Source organism: Spodoptera frugiperda, unplaced genomic scaffold (assembly GCF_023101765.2).
Source record: "Spodoptera frugiperda isolate SF20-4 unplaced genomic scaffold, AGI-APGP_CSIRO_Sfru_2.0 tig00001192_1, whole genome shotgun sequence".
In the NCBI taxonomy this organism is placed as follows: Eukaryota; Metazoa; Arthropoda; class Insecta; order Lepidoptera; family Noctuidae; genus Spodoptera; species Spodoptera frugiperda.
This window is the reverse complement of record NW_026095725.1, coordinates 138,935-158,827: the sequence shown is the minus strand read 5'-3', so window position 1 is coordinate 158,827 and position 19,893 is coordinate 138,935. Positions and strand designations below refer to the sequence as shown.

Here is a 19,893-nt window from a genome sequence, read left to right as displayed (position 1 = left end):
CGAGGCTCGGGGTAATGCTTCCCTTGCATTAAGGATTTACCGAGAAAGACATCCAAACGTGCGGCATCCCTCTGATTCTCGTGTAATAACGGCAGCATTTCAACGAGTTTTAGAAAATCGCCCGATTGCTCCCGCAGCTTCAGGTGGTGGGCGACCAGATTATGTACAAACGGAGGAGCGTATTTTAGAGGTCGTCTGTCGAAATCCACGCCTAGGCACACGCAGCGCTGCTAAGTTGCTGCGACGGCGTAATGGATCAGTCGTCTCTCACTGGCTGGTGCATAAAGTGTTACGGCGTGAGAGAATGCGCCCGTACAAGGTACATAAAGTACATGCGTTGGTTCCCGGTGACCGTGAGCGTCGTCTTAATTATTGCCGCTGGCTAGTGGACCATCAGCAACGGACTAGGTTCATTGAGCATGTCACCTGGACAGACGAGGCGACATTCACAAGGAACGGTCTGTGGAATAGAAGGAACGTTCACAGACGAACCCATACACCTGCCAACAAACTGGGCATCAAACCCGATGGTCAGTCAACGTTTGGGCGGGAATTTATAACAGCCAAATACTGGGACCAGTGTTTTTGCCACAGCGACTCGATGGAGCACGTTATCTAGAAGTGATAAACGTACATGTGGACAACTTTTTAGATTCGTTGTCGCTGGCAGAGTACCGAAATACATGGTTCCAGCACGATGGTGCCCCGCCGCACGTAGTGAGAAGTGTCCGTGAGCGTCTCTCGGTGATGTTGGAAGACCAGTGGATCGGCAGGCTAGGGCCACAAGCTTGGCCACCCCGTTCGCCCGATCTAACCCCCTTAGACTTTTTTTTGTGGAGATACGTTAAGGAAAGAGTGTTCGACCGCGAGTGTTCTAATGCGGATGAAATGAAAGCCCGCCTCTGCATCGAGATGAATGGGGCACAATTCGAACCCCACCTTGTTCGATCGCAAAGGATTTAGCTAGGTAAGTGTTTTACAGTAAACAATACGCTTCAACCTATACCTACGTATTGGATGAATAGGCGCGTGTTTCGCCGTACCGCCCGCCGCGCCGCTGGATCGTGCGGGCGGTACGGTAGGTATGTAAATTGCGCGCGCGTGCGAATTCGTTTACCTTAAATTCTGTACGCTGTACATTGCGGTTTTGAAAAATACTAAATCACTAATACATTAACCATTTGGTGAATGGGTATTGTTATTAAACTGTGTTCGTATAATAAAGCAAAAGTATTTTGGCTTCAAGAGCGTTTTCCTTACACCCAGTATATATGCGAACAAAAAACGTATCCCTGTCTGTCAAAAGACATTTTTAAAATGTTTAAATATCACAAAATACCGGGTACATTATGTGATTGCAAATTTTTTTCGTGAGGGAACTGCACCTGTGGAGAGAAGAGGAGGTAATCATAAAGCTCACATATATGAACAGAAGCAAGAGGCTATCAAAAAATATATAAATTCCTTAAAGTGTTCAGAAGCTCACTATTGTCGCGGTAGTAGCTCTACAAGACGCTATTTGCTAAGCACCTTGAGTATAAATAAATTATACGAAATGTTTATTGAGAAAACTGGACACACGTCAATAAAACGTTCTTATTTCCGAACAATTTTTAATACTTAATATAATCTTGGCTTCGGCAATCCACGTACTAATGTGTGTTCAACCTGTTTGAATTTTGCTGAGAGATTTAAAATTGAAAAGAATAATCTAAACGAAATGATTTGAGAATACAGCAAAGAGTTCATCGACTCAGAGCAAATGCATTTTACTCCATGCTAAAGGAAAAACAAGAAGGCATGAAAACATTATCATTCGACTGCCAAAAAAATTTACCGCTTCCTAAACTTCCTGATCAAAGCTGCTATTATAGCAGACAATTGTATCTGTATAATGCAACTGTAGTAGAAGTTAGCTCAAAGGATCCTCTAACAAAAAACAACGTGTTTGCTACGTCTGGACTGCAGATGAGCACTGTAAAGGCTCCAATGAAATAGCCTCTGTGGTGTATGATCACCTAAACAAAACAGATTATACCAACATTACACGCATTCGGTTGGTTGCTGACTTTACATTTAAATAAAGTCGACATGCGAAAACTATGCCTTTGTGTGCCACTTTTTCGTTAAGTTTTTGTGTGATATATTCTATATTTTAATATTTTTTTTTTTTTGTAATTAAGACAATAGGTCATAATTAACCGAAACCGAAAAACAATCACTGAATAATGATTTTGAAAAGCATCAAGAAGAAAAGCGGCTGTCGAGATTAGAGAAAGAAAATGATAAAAGTAAAACAGATTGTGATGTTTTGATTGCTGTCTACGATTTACAAGCTGTGGTACAATTGCCTAAAGGAAATGTGTCATTATTTTATTATAAATGCAAATTAAATGTTTTAAATTTCACAATCCATGACATTATAAATAAAACAACAGACTGCTACGTTTGGGATGAGTCCAATGGAAATAGGGGAGTAAATGAACTAGGAAGCTGTGTGCTTAACTATTTAAAACAAGCATGTGAAGCTGGAAAAACGGAAATCGTATTTTATAGTGACAACTGTGCTGGACAGCAGAAAAACAAATTTATGGTAGGCCTATATTTGTATGCTGTTACAACACTTAATATAAACAAAATTACTCATAAGTTCCTAATAAAAGGTCATACGCAGAATGAAGGGGACGCAGTTCATTCTTTGATAGAACGCCAGGTCAAACGTCAAGAAAGAAGCGGGCCTCTTTATACACCAGAATCTTTCATATCTGCTATAAAAATGGCAAAGAAGAAGGGACCGCCTTTTAAAGTACATGAATTAACACACGAAGATTTTTATGATTTAAAAGAACTTTACTCAACTTTAGGTTGTGTGAATCTCGCTGCTATGAAAATTAATGATGTCAAAGTATATGAAGTAAGGAAAGAGAGTCCCAATAGCGTCTTTTTTAAAAAATCTTACTACGATCAAGAGTTTGAAAATATTGATATCATTAAACGGAAAAGAGTAAATAGAGAACTACAACTGAAACCAGCTTTTACAGCAAAACCAGGAATTACAGGAAGAAAAAAGAGTGATCTCATGGAGTTAGTTGATAAAAAACACATACCTTCATTTTATAAGTCATTTTTTGAAAATTTATAATTTGTTATTAACTAATTTTTTTTACAGATTAAGCTATTGTATAACATACTATCTAAGAATTATTCAATTATTGATTTTATAGGATTGTTGTTGAAGACTGATTAACTATCATATTATAGACTGAAATTATGAGGCTGTTAAATAATGAGTACCTGAGATATGATTAATCTATGTTAAGAAGTTTGTTTTTAAGTTCAGTGTCTATTCTAAGTTTGATTTATTTTTTCATTTTCTTTCCTTATTTTAAAGATTTCATTAGTAATAAAAACTGATTTTCGATTACTTTAAAAATATAACAAATACGTTAAATTTTTCTAATTATATTTTTCTAATAAGTACCTACGTAGGTAAAGTACAAAAAGTAAAGTTAAGTAAAATATAAAGTTGATTATTCTTCTTTATTTTTGCTAAATAATAAAGTTTAAAACCTGTAGAAACTGTTTTATTTCATTAAAATGCCTTCAACCTTTTTTGCAATACTGTCATAATTTATTTAACTAACGAATTTTCGCATAATATTTTGTTGTAAGAATGACTTATTTCGGGAAAATACTTTTATGATTTATTTTTTTTCTACAACAACGACACAAGTGAGGACTAATTCTCGTTTTTCATTTATTACTAGACAAAGACAACACTTATATTTTTTTTAGTATATGCTTTTACAAGTACAGTAATGCACAAATATATGAAATACGGCTTGCCAGTACTTTATTTGTAATTTAGATGTGTAACTCAAATTAAAACTTTAAAATCGCGCTCCTGTAAAATTAGGTTTTTTCAGTTATGACAGTCTTGCAATAAACAAGCGATATGAACAGAAGCAAGAGGCTATCAAAAAATACAGTAGAATCCGGTTATAACGACTGCCAAGGGACCGGTGACATTACGTCGTACTAACCGGAAGTCGTATTAAACGAACAGAAAAAAATTGTTTTTATATAACAGATATTACAGTTAAATGCCCGTTTAGGTGATGAACAGATAAAAGAAAATTCATTTTAATAAAAATAGTTATTTATTAATTACTAGCGGACCCGGCAAACTTCGTACCGCCTCAAACATTATTTTCACACCTTTTAAACCTTCCCTGGAGTTTAACAAATAAATATAACCAAATCACCAACAAAATTTTATTACCAACAAAAACAATTACCAACAAAAAACAACGTGTTTGCTACGTCTGGACTGCAGATGAGCACTGTAAAGGCTCCAATGAAATAGCCTCTGTGGTGTATGATCACCTAAACAAAACAGATTATACCAACATTACACGCATTCGGTTGATTGCTGACTTTACATTTAAATAAAGTCGACATGCGAAAACTATGCCTTTGTGTGCCACTTTTTCGTTAAGTTTTTGTGTGATATATTCTATATTTTAATAATTTTTTTTTTGTAATTAAGACAATAGGTCATAATTAACGCATAAAAAAAATACGGAAAAAGGAACGGAAATAGTTAGGATTTAACGTTTTTATATTTTCTTTCCCAGGTTTTAGGTAAAATTGAAGATAAAATTGCTTTTCATTGGTTTGGTGACTGAGCACGAGTTCTTTTTTTTGCAAAATATTTATCTTTAGTTAGCTCTTATAAAACCAACTGCAGAATCTAAATTACGACTCCATTCTAGGTCTGAAAGTCAAAATGATCGTGGTCGCCGACGACGGCGTTGAAAAACTTTTCACGCAAACTGAGGACAGTTATGTATTATTTTAGTTAATATCACGGTGTTTTTTATATTATTGTGTAATGATTATCACTTATACTCCCCTGGTTTTATGTTTTAATTTGAATATTTGTTCCGTCCGTTGACCGTGTTGACAGCTCGCAGGAACTTTTCGATTTTGTGGTTGTAGTTTCGTAAATTTCACAAAGATAACACTGCCACTAGTACTTATATAAGTAAATTCACATAGTATTATGCATTTCAAGTTATAATAATACTTAAAACTAATTTTAAAATTAAATGTAATCGCAGTGTTGATTTTTGACAACCGGTTACCGGTAAGTTATGATTGTCTCCGCGTCATAATAAGACTTAAAAAATGGTTTACAATACAAATGTTTTTTGTTACAGTTGACGAAGCTGCGCCTATGGAACTTGGCAGAATCGGTACGCCTGAGGCAGATACTGTCCCTAACTCTCCGTTCAGTTCTCCAAGTCGATTGTCGACAGAAAATAATATACCATAATTATGTAATATTGAGGCCTACTAAAAAAAGACCATACCCGAAAAGCTCTTCCGAATCGGAGTAATTTAAATAAGTTTAAATAAATAATTGTAACTACTATTCTGTTTTTTTTTCTCCTCATATCTCTCCATCCTCGAAAATTGGTAGGTAATAAAGAACAACAGAATACTTATTAATGCCGTTTCTACATTTCATAAAAATGTATAAAGTATTTTTTAATTCCAGGTCCAAACGACGAAAAATTCGAGGATTTTATAAACGACTCGTTGAATGTGGCTGACTTATCAGACAATGACGACGACATAGACATTGACGTTGACGAAGGCCTAATCCCGACTGTACAAGAGCGTAACGCTGCAGCTGAACCCGCATGTGACAGTAACTTGACGCAATTTCTAGCGGAAGTGTTACGGAGGGAGGACGACGCGAATGACCGAGCTCTTCGTGACATTACGACTGACGACTCGACGACCGACGACTGACGACCAAAAGTTCGAGTATTTAGAAAATCATCTTAAAATAATCACAAAATGCCCTAAAAATCAACAAGGTTCATTGAGAAGTGCCTTAAAATCATTTAAGTACCAATTTAAACAAAAATGGACAGCTGCTAGTAACAAGGAAGAACGGTTCTTTACAAAAAATGAACAATGGCTCAATACTTTTATCACACTGCCTGCGTGGACAACAAAAAAGGCCGGGAGACCATCAAAAGAATTCAAGGAATTGAGCGATCAAGCAAAGAGGCGCAAAACAAAGGATTTGAGGGAACAAATACCCTGTGAAGAGTTGACCTATGCAGCTCAAATGAGTCAACGTGCTGCAGGACATGGTGACGCGGCTAAAGTTATGAAAGATATGACTTTAACGCCAACAAGAGCCAAAAAGTACAGAACACGGTATAGTTTAAATCAAAACGAGGTAAAAAAGCATACCCCATCACAAGCATTAGCTATTTTCGTGGAAGCTGATTTAACAAGAAAACAATACGAAGTAATTCACGCTGCAAATAAAAACATTTATCCGTGTTATTCACTTGTTAAAAAGGCAAAGAAAGATTGTTATCCGCGTGAAGAATCTATGAGAGTTACAGAAACATGTGCTGAAATAAACTTGCAGGATCTTTTAGATCACACATCTGCACGGTTATGTATGTACTTAGATGAAGTACTCGAAAGTTTAAATGAAGAAGAAATAAGCTCTTTAGAACTAATATCCAAATGGGGTTGTGATGGTTCCCAACAACAACAATTTAAGCAAAAATTTGGTAATAGTACAGACAGTGATTCGTCTATATTTCAGAGTTCATTTGTGCCCTTACGACTGATTTGCAACGTTCGCGTTGGTGACCAAAGTAAGATTATTTGGCAAAACCCAGTTCCTTCTTCTGCAAGATACTGCCGACCAATCCGAATCCGTTTTGTTCATGAAACAAAAGACATCACAAATGAAGAAATCTCCTACATAGAAAAACAAATAAAAAACCTGAATAAAAGTGTAATACCAAGAACAGATGGTGGCACATTAACAATAAAGCACACATTAGCTTTTACCATGGTTGATGCAAAGGTTTGCAATGCTGCGACAAACACGTCATCTACCATGAGGTGCTATATATGTGGACAGACATCAAAGGACTTCAATAACTTAATTAAAAAAAACATAGAGAATCCCGATACTCTTAAATTTGGGTTGTCGACATTACATGCCAGAATTCGATTTTTTGAATCACTCCTTCATTTATCTTATAAAATACCTATAAGAAAATGGCAGGCAAGGACTCAAGAACATAAAAATATAGTGGCAGATAGGAAAAAGAAAATTCAAGAGGCTTTTAAAGAGGAAATGGGGTTACTAGTGGATATTCCGAAGGCAGGGTTTGGGAACACCAATGATGGGAACACATCAAGGAGATTTTTTTCAAATCCCGAAATCTCTTCCCGAATTACAGGGATTGATATTAATTTAATAAAAAAATGCAGTGTCTTATTAGAAACATTGTCAAGTGGATTGAAAATTGATACGCATAAAGGAGAATGGCAGAATTCGTACAGCATACTTTTTTTGGTGTTCCCTGATAAAATTTGTACCACTTATTGAGGCAACTAAACCATTCATTTTTCTGTAAAAATAATATTTTTAGAAGCTGGGGTTTAGCAAATATATCAATTAAAAGATTTTAGTAACGAAACGTAATATAATGAAACAAAACGTAGAAGACATGTTTAGTTAGTTGCCATTAATAAAATATCAGAAAGCACGAAATGATAAATAAATATTTTGAAATAGAAATAACAGTAAATATAATTAACCAATTACAGGTTATACCTTAGAATATATAATTAATGCATATATATGCATAGAATCTTTATATTTATAGGAATTATTTTTGCCATCAATATTTTTTTTTGTTATGGCAATTATTTATTGACAGGTTTGTAAAATCCCTAATCTGTCAAAGTCTGTTTTTCGCCGTTGTTTTGTTTTGGATTGTAGTTTGTAACTTCATCTAAACAATTTAGCAATTATCTGGCCATTTTTACGTTGAGTTGAGCAACTGCTTCTCCGTTCTCTATCTGTTGATACTACTTTCGCGAAAGGACGCTTTATTAATTGTGTTGTGTTTACGTGTTTTATTGAAAATGACGAGTTTGCAATGCATCAATTGCAATGTTCGCTTGTCCCGAAGAAGAAGACACGCTTTATCCAATGACGGTGAAGATATCGTCAACACTATTCGTCTGTGGACATATCTTAGAGATGTAAGTAGTTTCCACATAACATTGTGTGCACGAATGGGCCATAGTTACGAACTTCAATAACTTTTACGTGTGATATCACACTAAATAAACACATAAGTAATCGGTAACATGTATTATTTACTTGCCTTACTTGGTTTGCATAACACTGTTATAATTTATTAGTACCTATTATTTTGATTAATGGTGAGCCATACTCAAAATCATTTAATTATTTCTAGATTACACCAGATGACCATGTTTACCATGAATGCTGGCAGCTAGCTAGTCATTCATGTTCTTCTGATAATATGCCGAGAAGACACATAGGCCATCAGTGTTTGTGTTGTATGTGGACAACCCATACTAAGAATCGGGCAATGCAGAATTTTGATTGAAGAAGAACAAAGAATGGCGTACACAATTGCTAATTGGATCTAACCACGACAGGTATAAATAGGAACATGTATTATAACTTTTATCAATTCGGTATTTTATTTATTTAAAATAAACTAAGAAATAAAACAATGTAAATATTTTCCACTAATAGCATGTATGTTTAAATGAAAGCTTTTCTTTATTTATATTATTTATTTTAGCTTCATCCTGAAGATAAAGCTTGTGTGCGGTGTTGGTTAAGAGTGAGAACTAAGGATACTTCACTAAATGAAGATATTCAATCCGTTCAACCTAATCAGCAGAAAAGGGATAATTCTGAACTGATGTGTGCTGCATGTGGTCAAAGTCTTACTCCCAACAACACTGCTTGTTTGTTGGAGCACCAGCAGGTATATAATAATATGAAATAACATATTTATAGTAATTAGCTTCTAAAAACGCAATGCAAAGAGCAATTACAATTTTATGTTGCTAAATGTAAGACACTAATGATGTTGGCTCTACTAACAACAAAAGGATCCTGGTCTTTCCATTCTCTACTCCAGTGAACAATAAATATATTTAGTATTTTTGGAAAGGTCTTCAGTAAAAACCAATCCTTGTGTGTCAAGATTTATTCTCTAGCCTGGTCATGTTTGACGCATTTTATATCTTTCATATGTTATGCTTAATTTTTAATTACATCAATGTTATTTATTTACAGACATCCTCCATGAATGAAGTTTGTGGAATTTGCTGGGGCCAAGTTCGCGATTTGAGCTACTATGTTCCAGATGGTCTATGTTGCTTCAAGCTAAAATAAAGTCCTGCCACTCTTCTCCTAGAACTTATTTTATTTTCATAGTTGCAGAAACAAATATGAATAGCCGGGACACAATCAAAAGTGATTGCTGTAATTGTATTGTAGGTTTAAGAACAGTGGGATGCTGATCACATATTATGAGCATTCTTTGGTATTTGAGTTATGCTTGCCATGAGGGTATGAGCCGACCTGCCCCTTTCTTGGATGAAGTAATATTAAGAACCAATCAAGTAATTATAAGAAAATAAAGTAAATGAAATTCCTACAAAAACTAAGTTGTTTTATTTACCTACGCTCAAAACTCCATCAGCACTTAATCATTATCAAACTATTGTAGACCGCTGCTGGACATAGGTCACTCCTTAAGCACCCTACTGAATGGGTAAATTCTCATGTCAATTTATCAACTTCCTACATTCTTTTTCACTTAAACAATGTTTATGTGCTTAGTGCTTACACGTGATAAAGAACAAAGGGTAATGTTGGGACCACCTCTCAATAGTAATGAGACACCCTTCTATAGATAAATATTCTCAAACTGAATAAACTTACTAAAGTACTACAATTAGTCGGGTTTCGGAGTTATACTAGGTAAGTACCTTTTTTATGCAATAAGTTGGTAAACGAGCAGACGGATCATCTGATGGTAAGCAATCGCCGCCGCCCATGTACACCAGAGGCGTTAGAAGTGCGTTGCCGGCCTTTTGGGGGTTCGGAATTTAAGGGTTGTTAGGGAAGGGGTAATTGCGCCTCCGGGAACCTCACTCACTCAACGAAATACAACGCCAACGCGAAACAAACTAGACAATGATGATAGTAGCTTACTTTATTATAAGATAAATGTTCCATAAGTCATTTCTTATCTTCCTACTCTTTCTCCTTCCGAAACACGAAGGAGACTTGCTATGATGGTCACCCATCCACACAAAAAAGTCGGCAAGGGTTGCTTAACCTTGGCGATTGATATTATTAACAACAAGCTTCTCTACTAGCCCATACCTACTATATGTATTTTCTACCTTATAAATAATATGAAAATCTTGTAAAATATCCATATTTACAGAATATTTCCATTGACCATAGACAAACCTAACCTCAAACATAAAACTGGTTATATCTCTTATCTCCCAGCTTCTAAAAATCTGAGAATTTTTATAGGGCTTTCCAATCATGTTTACTACCAATTAAACCCAAAAACATTCGGGAACACGAAAATTTTTTGCTGTACGAAACTCCCATACAACCCTGCCATTCTCCTTTGAAAACTTTGCTGAACAAACTGCAAAGCTTTATGTGGAATTGTATGGGTGGCACCCCATGTCGCCTACAATGCACAAAATTTTAAGACATGGGGCCACAGTAATCGATCTCGCTATTTTGCCTATTGGCCAGTTGTCGGAAGAGGCGGCTGAGGCAAGAAACAAACACTTCCGCATATATAGGCAGAATTTTTCTAGAAAATTTTCGCGCGAAGACTGTAACAAAGACGTATTAAACAGACTTCTACTAACTTCAGACCCTTTTCTTAGCAGTAACAGGCAAAGGCAACGGAAAACTAGGAAGCCGTTTTCCGTTGAGGCATTAGAACTCTTGGTCCCGGAAACATCGTACGTCTCGTCTACAGACTTTGAGGAGGACGATGGATCTAGTGAACATGAATCGGAGTAGAAAATTTATGTGTAAAACTGTTTTATTTAAAATTTTACGTGTTTATGGGATTTAAAATACAAATTATCACTTTAAACTGCTTTTTATTCTATATCCAATCGATAATTGTCACAAAATAATTTTGATCGACTTTTTATGTCAAATACTCCTCTGTGCGGCGTGTAACTAAAAACCAGTCCGACAGGTATCCGCGCGGTCTGTTTTCAATGTACGATGTTGAAATGTCGTTGTGTTAGTAGTTTATATAGATAGATAATTTTGTACATATTATGATTATTGTTTTATTGTGATTTTATATATTATAAATGATGTTATGGATAAATATGTTTTGTGTAAATGATTTCTGTGTAAGTATCTGAAAATGTTGTGAATATAAATATTATGTAAATAGTTATTGTGTGTGTAAATACGAGTAAGTGTGAATGGCTACACACTTTTTTTTCACGGGGTGTTCTCAAAATGAGCAGTAATTTTTTGTAATGCTTCAAAATTGACGGAAAAAAATGAATTGCTTTTTAAATTTGGTACCCAGAGCTGTAATTCATTTTTTTTTTTTGTAATAATACAATTATCTAGTCGTAATACAACCTTTTGTTTTGTTGTTTTTTATCAACTTTTTCCTGTATTAATTAAATTGTAAATGAATCGGTAGTTTATTTGAAAAATACAAAAAAAATCATAACTTTTTACGCAAATAAGTTATGACCATGCTGTAGAAAGATTTTTTGTTGGAAATCACTTCCTCTGTCACCCTGGTTTGTTTGATCCACGATTTTTGAGCCACCCTGTATAAATCTGACCATTAATTTCTCAGTAATTGGCAATGTCCGCTGTGACGGACACCACTTTTCCCAACAGTGGGCTATTGTAGATTTTTTTTTTTCAATTTTCTAGGACGTTATAAGACACCCCCGAAGCCATACATTTGTCAAATTCATATATTTTGAATATTTTTATCGGTGCCAAATTAAGGGTTAAGGACATCTGAAGCTGTAACTTCCGCTAGTTCAAAAATCTCAGAAAGCAATATTCGAAGCTGGTTCACACAGATAGAAAATTATTTGAAAGAAAATAATCTTTTTCACATTCTTAGCGACCCGTCTAGAGTATACAATGGAGACGAAACTAACTTTATTTTGTGTCCAAAAAATACAAAAGTACTATAATAGCTCCAAAGGGGGAAAAAAATGTTTATGAGGTAGACCATGCCCCATCAAAGTCCTGCATCACGGTCATGTTTACCTTTGGAGCTGATGGTGATACAACACCACCTATGATTATTTTTCCGCTGAAAAGGATGCGACCAAAGATTCGAAAGTCTGTGCCTAAAGTGGGGTATTGGATTGTCAGACAATGGGTGGATGAAAGCAGAGGTTTTTATTCAATATATAAAGAACGTTTTGCATCCCGCCCTGCAAAAAAAGAATGTTACTTTTCAATTTATTATTTTTGTAGATGGCCATAAAAGCCACACTACTCTTGAGCTGTCACAACTTTGCCAAAGCCTAGGCATAATACTCATAGCTCTATATCCAAATGCAACCCGACTTTTGCAATCAGCTGACGTAGCTGCATTTCGGCCCATCAAAGTAATGTGGCGCAAAGCTGTTCTTGAATGGCGGGCAAATAACCTGACGAAAACATTGCTTAAAACTGATGTTGGGTCCATCTTAGATAATGTTTTACCAAAATTAAAAAAATCGACGCTAATAAATGGTTTCAAGGCGTGTGGGTTGTGCCCATTTAATCCGGACGAAGTAGATTACACAAAATGTCTGATGCCCGCCAAACCCCAGCGTGCCATTCTAGATGATAATAGTTCTGTGAATATGAATTACCAAATATTTCAAGAAATAGTCGGACCTCAGCTAATCAGGAAAATGAAGGTGCAGGTAGTGGCTAAACCCGTTGAAGCGAAAAAGCTATTTGAAATTTACAAATATTTAGCACCAAAACATTCGGCGCAAAATTCATTTTCACTGGCGGAACCATCAACCAATTCTGACGAGATACCCATTGATTGCAGTATGGATGTCTCAGATATCGTGATACATGAAGATTATGAAGTATTCAACCAAAATATTGCATTTGCGCCTGAAATGGAAATATGTAGATCAGAACCTACAATAACCCCTGAGGCTATTTTTGAGTATCAAAAGGAAAATGTACCTAATGACGCCTCAGTAAATAATTTAGATAATATCTTAATAAAGACTACTGAATCAGAAATACCTGTATCAGATTTACCTTATGCACTTTCGACAACTAATGATTCATCAATGGATAGAACTACAAAAACACCTGAAGTTACCTAACTCGGAACCTAGGGCGCTGGACACACAGAAAAGAAGTAAGACGCAGACGGGGCGCGGACATTTGTCTCTTCCACGTCCCTTTCATATAAAATGTATAGAAGCGTCGTGACGCAAAACATACAGAATAGACGGGGCGCGGGCGCAACGCTTTTACGTCTGCGCCTTTTGTTCAAAACACACAGGAGAGACGGGGCACGGACGCGGCGGGGGCGAAGACGGGGCGCGGGGTGGCATGCCCGCCGGGAGGGGCTCGCTCGCGTCGCACAGTCACGTGTACCGTCTTGACGTTGAATGGTTGCGTCATGTTTTGAGTTGTTATAATTTTTTTCATAAAAATGCGTGACGACCTAGCTTTTAATATTCAGTTTTGTGAATTAATTGAGAATCATTCTGTTATTTATGATTACAATAGGTCTGACTATTGTAACAGAAATGTTCAAGACCAAGCTTGGGAATCGATTGCCAGGACAATAAACGAAAACGGTAAGTAGTACCTATTCTTTATTTAAAAAACATCAACTTATCCTCGTGCGTACCTACATCTGTTCTTTACGTAGTACATTAGAAATAAAAAAATGTGTACTCTTTGTTTTAATGGTAAAACAGAAATATTTTAATGTAATTGTTAGTATCTGTGTACATTTATATTGGCAACACTGTTCTGATTTTGAAATTGTATCAAATATGGCGTATATTGAGAAAAACTGATTTGTCTGTAACTGTATTAAATAAAGAATATAATATATACGTTCATCTATAGAAGTATTTTATTTAAATTTACAACAGGTTATGGGCCCAGGCACATAATTTGGTACGAATTAAATAAAAGTTGGCAATAAAATTATTGCACTTCGACTAACCGGTAAGCTGAGGTTGGGTTGATATTACGTTGTGCAAGACGGCGGCGGGCGTATATAACGAAGAAATGGAAAACAATCAACACGTGAGCGTGTTAAAATTGGAGGGTTCCAAGAATTGGAACGTGTGGAAATTCCAGATGAAAGTATTGTTGCGCGGCCAAGGATGGCTGGAAATAGTTGAGGGTCGATGTCTAAAACCCGAAAATAAGGCAGAGCAAGCGATTTGGGAAAGTAAGGACGCCAAGGCGCAAACCCTAATAGTAACGCGGATGACTGAAGATGTGATCCTACATATAATTTCTTGTTCGACATCAGCGGAGATGTGGAGAAAACTATTAAGTGTGTATGAACAGAAAACCAAAACAAGTATCCACATTGTACAACAAAAGTTTTTCCAGTACAAATATGACAAAGCTAATGACATGTCTGTTTTTCTATCCAAAATCCAAGAATTACAGTGTCAACTGAGACAGATGGGTGAAGAAATATCGGAAAAACTTATCATTACAAAAATACTGATGTCGCTTCCTGAAGAATACAAACATTTTATATCGGCGTGGGAGTCTGCTTCTGATGATAAACAAACCTTGGATAATCTGGTGGCGAGACTGTTAATGGAGGAAGAAAGATTAAAGGATAAAAGTGAGGAAACTGCATCATCATCATCATCTGCATTTGCGGTGAAGAATAAGAAGCCAGGGAAATGTTTTAAATGTGGAAAAATAGGACATTTCCAAAGCGAGTGTGCAAATGTAAAAAAGAACTGTGACGAGAGTGATAATAACAAATGTTTTTATTGCGGTAAAGTCGGTCACTATCAATCACAGTGTTGGTTCAAGAAAAATAAGAACAATAACAAGCGTAACAATGTGAAGAAAAGTAATGCATTCGTGGTATCTAATACAGAGTATGAAAAGTATCAAGAATCTGAGTGGCTCGTGGACTCAGGTGCTGATGAACATATGTGTTGTGATCGGTCATTATTTATGCATTTTACAAACTGTTCACAAAAAACTGTTACGGTCGGTAATGGCGTGCAAATAAGTGTATTAGGCTACGGACAGATGGCGGTGAAGGTAAAAAATGGCGATGAATGGATTGACACGACCATAAGTAACGTTCTTTTTGTTCCAGACTTGAAAATAAATTTATTCTCGGTCAATAGAGCTACTGACAACGGATATGTCATGATGACGGATGAAAAATATTGTAAGTTCTATAAACATGGTATCGTGTGCGCTATTGCAGATCGAATTGGAAATGGCTATTATATGAAGTTACGATTTAATTGCAATATGGTAAACGTTGCTAAAACAGAATCGAGTGATTTAAACACGTGGCATGAAAAATTTGCGCACCAAAACTTCGATCACGTAAAGAAAGTGTTGCAGAATAATAACATAAAAGTCAAACAACAATCAGTTCCTAAATGTGAAGATTGTTTGCAAGGTAAGATTCACCGCTTACCTTTCACGAATAGTGACTATACTAGCACGAAGACATGCGAGCTGATACACGCTGACGTGTGCGGCCCCATGGAAGAGGCCTCGCTAGGCGGGTCGAAGTATTTTGTTTTGATGAAAGATGATTTTTCAAACTTTCGATTTGTTTATTTCATCAAGAACAAGAATGAAACAAAAAAATTATTAAAGATTTCCTGAACAAGGCGGAAAATATTACAGGAAACAAGGTTACGTTTTTCAGAACTGACAATGGTTTGGAGTTCATAAATAAGGATGTGAAGGAGCTATTCTCAGATCGTGGGATAACACATCAACGGTCTGTACCTTACACCCCGGAGCAAAATGGCAAAGCGGAAAGGGACAACAGAACGTTGGTGGAAGCTGCTCGAACCATGTTACATGCGAAGAATTTGTCCAAGCAACTATGGGCTGAGGCAGTACATACAGCTGTTTTTGTTCTTAATAGAACTGGGAAGAGTAAAACAGAAGGAAAATCACCCTTTGAAGTTTGGACAAATAAGACATTTGACATTAACACATTGAAAGTGTTTGGTATTCCAGTGGTTACGCATATTCCTAAAGAAAAACGAGTAAAGTGGGATAAAAAAGGTGAAAAAGGATTGATGGTGGGGTACAGCGAGGATGTCAAGGGGTATAGGGTATATTTTCCCCAGAAAAATACAGTAGAAATAAAAAGAGATGTGGTGTTCATAGATAATGAAGTAAATAATTTTGAGAAACCACGTGAATTAAAAATTTCAGAAGACATTGTTCCTTTAAATGAAATAGACAACTCTGTTGATATACCTAATATTGATGAGACAGATATTGACAAAGAAAATCAAAGGGAAGATAAACAAAGAGAAAATACAGAAACAGAACATGAAGAAAACAATTGGGAAGGAAATCGTGACAAGGAAATAGAAGAAAATCAAGATACAAGACCAAAAAGAAATGTGAGACGACCAGTCCGATTTGATGACGAGTTTGGCTATTATTGTATAACAGTGAACTATTGTGATGCAATGACCCCGGTATCGTTTGAGGAGGCAACTACTAGCTCTGACGCAGAGAAATGGAAGGCAGCCATGGACCGAGAGATGAATAGTTTAGTGAAAAATAAAACGTGGATATTAGTGGACAAGCCCCCGACAGACAAGAAGGTACTAGATGTGAAGTGGATCTATAAAAGAAAAGGTTGTAAATTAAAATGAGTAATTGTTTTTGTAATTGTTTTCATTATCCAATATAAATGTAAGGAGGCGTGTTAGTATCTGTGTACATTTATATTGGCAACACTGTTCTGATTTTGAAATTGTATCAAATATGGCGTATATTGAGAAAAACTGATTTGTCTGTAACTGTATTAAATAAAGAATATAATATATACGTTCATCTATAGAAGTATTTTATTTAAATTTACAACAGTAATATTAATGTAATATTTTCTTAATTCCTCTGCGTGTTGTGTGTATGCGTTGTGTGAGTGTGTGTGTGTGCGAGGGTGCGGCGTGCGTGCGTGCGCGCGCGTGTGTGTGTGTGTGTGTGTGTGTGTGTGTGTGATGGTGTGTGTGTGTGTTTATACATTGTGCCTATTTTGGTACGGAATAGGTGCCCGATTTACAAAATAGTTGGTGAGGTATTCCCTGACACCATCTGCAGTTTCTCTGTATAGTGAATCAATTCTTGTTCCAACCAACGTATTTTGGATGTATGGCGCTGTAAATTTTCCATCGCATCTTCGAATAACATTGTGCAATATACACATTGCTTGTATAATTACATCAGCTTTAGCAGGTTCACAGCACATGGACATGCTCAGTCCTTGAAATTTAGTCCTTGCCATTCCAAAGGCACATTCTACTGATTTCCGTCCTCTGCTTAGTCTGTTATTGAATATTCTTCTATCATTTGTCAATTGATTCCGCGAATAAGGTTTCATTACGTTTTTTTTTTTTCAGAGAGAAAGCTTCATCTGCCGCAAAATAATATGGCATAGGTTGTACTTCTCCGGGCAATGGACTATGGTCCGGTAAATTAAGGTCTTCACGCTGCATTGCTTGTCCGAGAGCACTGGCTTGAAATGCACGCCCGTCACTATTTCTCCCGTATTCCCCAACATCTATCGTTACGAATAACCCGTCAGCGTCTACCAATGCTAATAACACAATCGAAAAGTATCCTTTGTAATTTATGTACGCTGATCCCGTGTTAGATGGAGCTTTTATTCTAATATGTTTGCCATCCAGACTTCCCACACAATTCGGTAAATTCCAAAGAGTATGGAAACGCGCAGCTATCTCTAGCCATTTTTCTACATTGGGTGTAGGCATATATTCGGGTTGTAATGTTTGCCATAGAACTTGACAGGTATTATGTACTATTTCTCGAATTGTAGATTTTCCTCGTAGAAAGTAAACTGACAGCGATTTAAATGAACACCCATCTGCGAAATACCTGTAAATATATATACAAATATAAATTAGGTATACATATTACTATACTGTGCACCGTGATTTTTTATTCGCGGAGGCTATTGAGCCAGAAAGTAACATTCTTAATTCTTTACATAAGTAGGTACTCGTATTACTGATATAGGCTCTATATTCTCTGCGAATAAAAACTCACAATAAGTACTTCACTTCATTATATTTATTCGATGATTTGATTGTTTCAGTACAAGCTTGCAAAGATCGTTGGAAAAACATAAGGAACAGATATGCAAAATACAAAAAACTTCTATCACTTCCATCTGACTCTGCAGCCAAGAAGGTAAAAGAATATTACCTTGCCCAGCACTTGCATTTTTTGGATAAATATTTGAAATCAAGACCTTCCAAATCTAATCTAGAACCACAATGCAGGTCAGATACTCATACGGACGAAAGTGAACTTGATGAGGAGGAGTCAATGTCGCCGTTTCGGCCTCCGTCCCATTCACCCTCTCCACAGGCTCAAAATCATCCTTCGCCGTTATCATCGGACTCGAGTAAAAAAAGTAAAATGCCTACTTTGAAAGACGTCAATCAATCTGCTTTTGATTACTTTAACAGAAAACGACAAAATAGCGAGAAACAAATGCAACCTCTTGATACAGATCTTGCCTTCCTTCAAAGCATGTTGTCTGATATGAAGGCCATGAATCTTGTTCAAAAACGAAGGTTCAAGATGGGAGTAATGCAGTTGGCGGCGCAAATCTTAGATGGAAACGAGGCAGCATCGACATCAGAACCAGCATATTCTACCCGCATTTCTCAAAACAACATAGCCACGGTGTCTTCTATACAACAGCCGTTTCATAATGTTGCACCTCCATCAACAATAGAGCAAAATCAGAATGTTGCATCTCCATCAATATCTGTGCAGGATGAGAATACCCCAACGTTTTTCACTCTATCACCCTATTCAACAATTAGTTCAGTTTCGGCTGCACACGTCACCAATACATCTTTTTTGAATGAAGAATTACCTCTGAACTACACGTACAATTTTTCTACACCAAAGTAATCCATCGGATTACTTTAGTGTAGAAAAATTATACACATCAACATCGGTTTGAGCGTGCACATATTTCAAAAGTTAATTAAACCTTATTATGTAACACAATTTTCTGTTAGTATTAAAGTAATTAAAAAAGATAATGTATTTCACTTACCTTAACGTTATAAGTAATCTTTCTACAGCACTAATAGATACTCTCCAATTTGTGTGCTTTCTCTGTAAAGCATTTCTCACTTTGGACATGATAATATTAAAACACTGTGGAGTCATTTTATACACTGTGACAAAACGATCTGGGTAATTGTGTAGGTCCTCCATTATTTTAAAAAATCGATTGTCTTCATTGCTTAGCCATACCGGATGTACCCAGTAACGTCTAACCCTCTGTATATTAGCGAGATTTACCAGTGCTAGTACATCTTCATCTTCAGAAGAAGACATGTCGAGGTGACAAAATCAGACTGTTGAATGCCGAAAATAGTCCTGACTGCGCGACTGCGTCGCGTCCGCGCCCCGTCTCTTCTATATAACTTCAAAAGTCGCGTCCGTGTCTCGTCTCCGCCCTGTCCGCGACGCGTCCTCGTCTTACGTCTCTTCTGTCTGGCCTGCGCCTAGAGGTGATTACGACAACAGAAGTTTGGATAAATAAAGTATACATTCTTACCGAATTGTGTACTTTATTTGGACCCCTACCTACCTACCTGCCGGCCAACCTGACTACCAGGTACAATAAGTGCCGCAAACTTATTAAAACAGAATCAGAAAGTAAAACTAGAGATGAAACGGATAGTAGTTTGGCCGGATACCGG

The 19,893-nt window shown here is 36.5% G+C and overlaps 1 long non-coding RNA gene across 1 annotated transcript; it reads left to right on the top strand.

Annotated features, from left to right (window-relative positions):
- Nucleotides 1–7,368: 7,368 nt before the first annotated feature.
- Nucleotides 7,369–9,127, top strand: LOC126913006 (uncharacterized). The gene is made up of 3 exons (XR_007707615.1): nucleotides 7,369–8,100; nucleotides 8,319–8,526; nucleotides 8,676–9,127. It is a non-coding gene; the product is annotated as an uncharacterized LOC126913006 (long non-coding RNA).
- The last annotated feature ends 10,766 nt before the right edge of the window (nucleotides 9,128–19,893 follow it).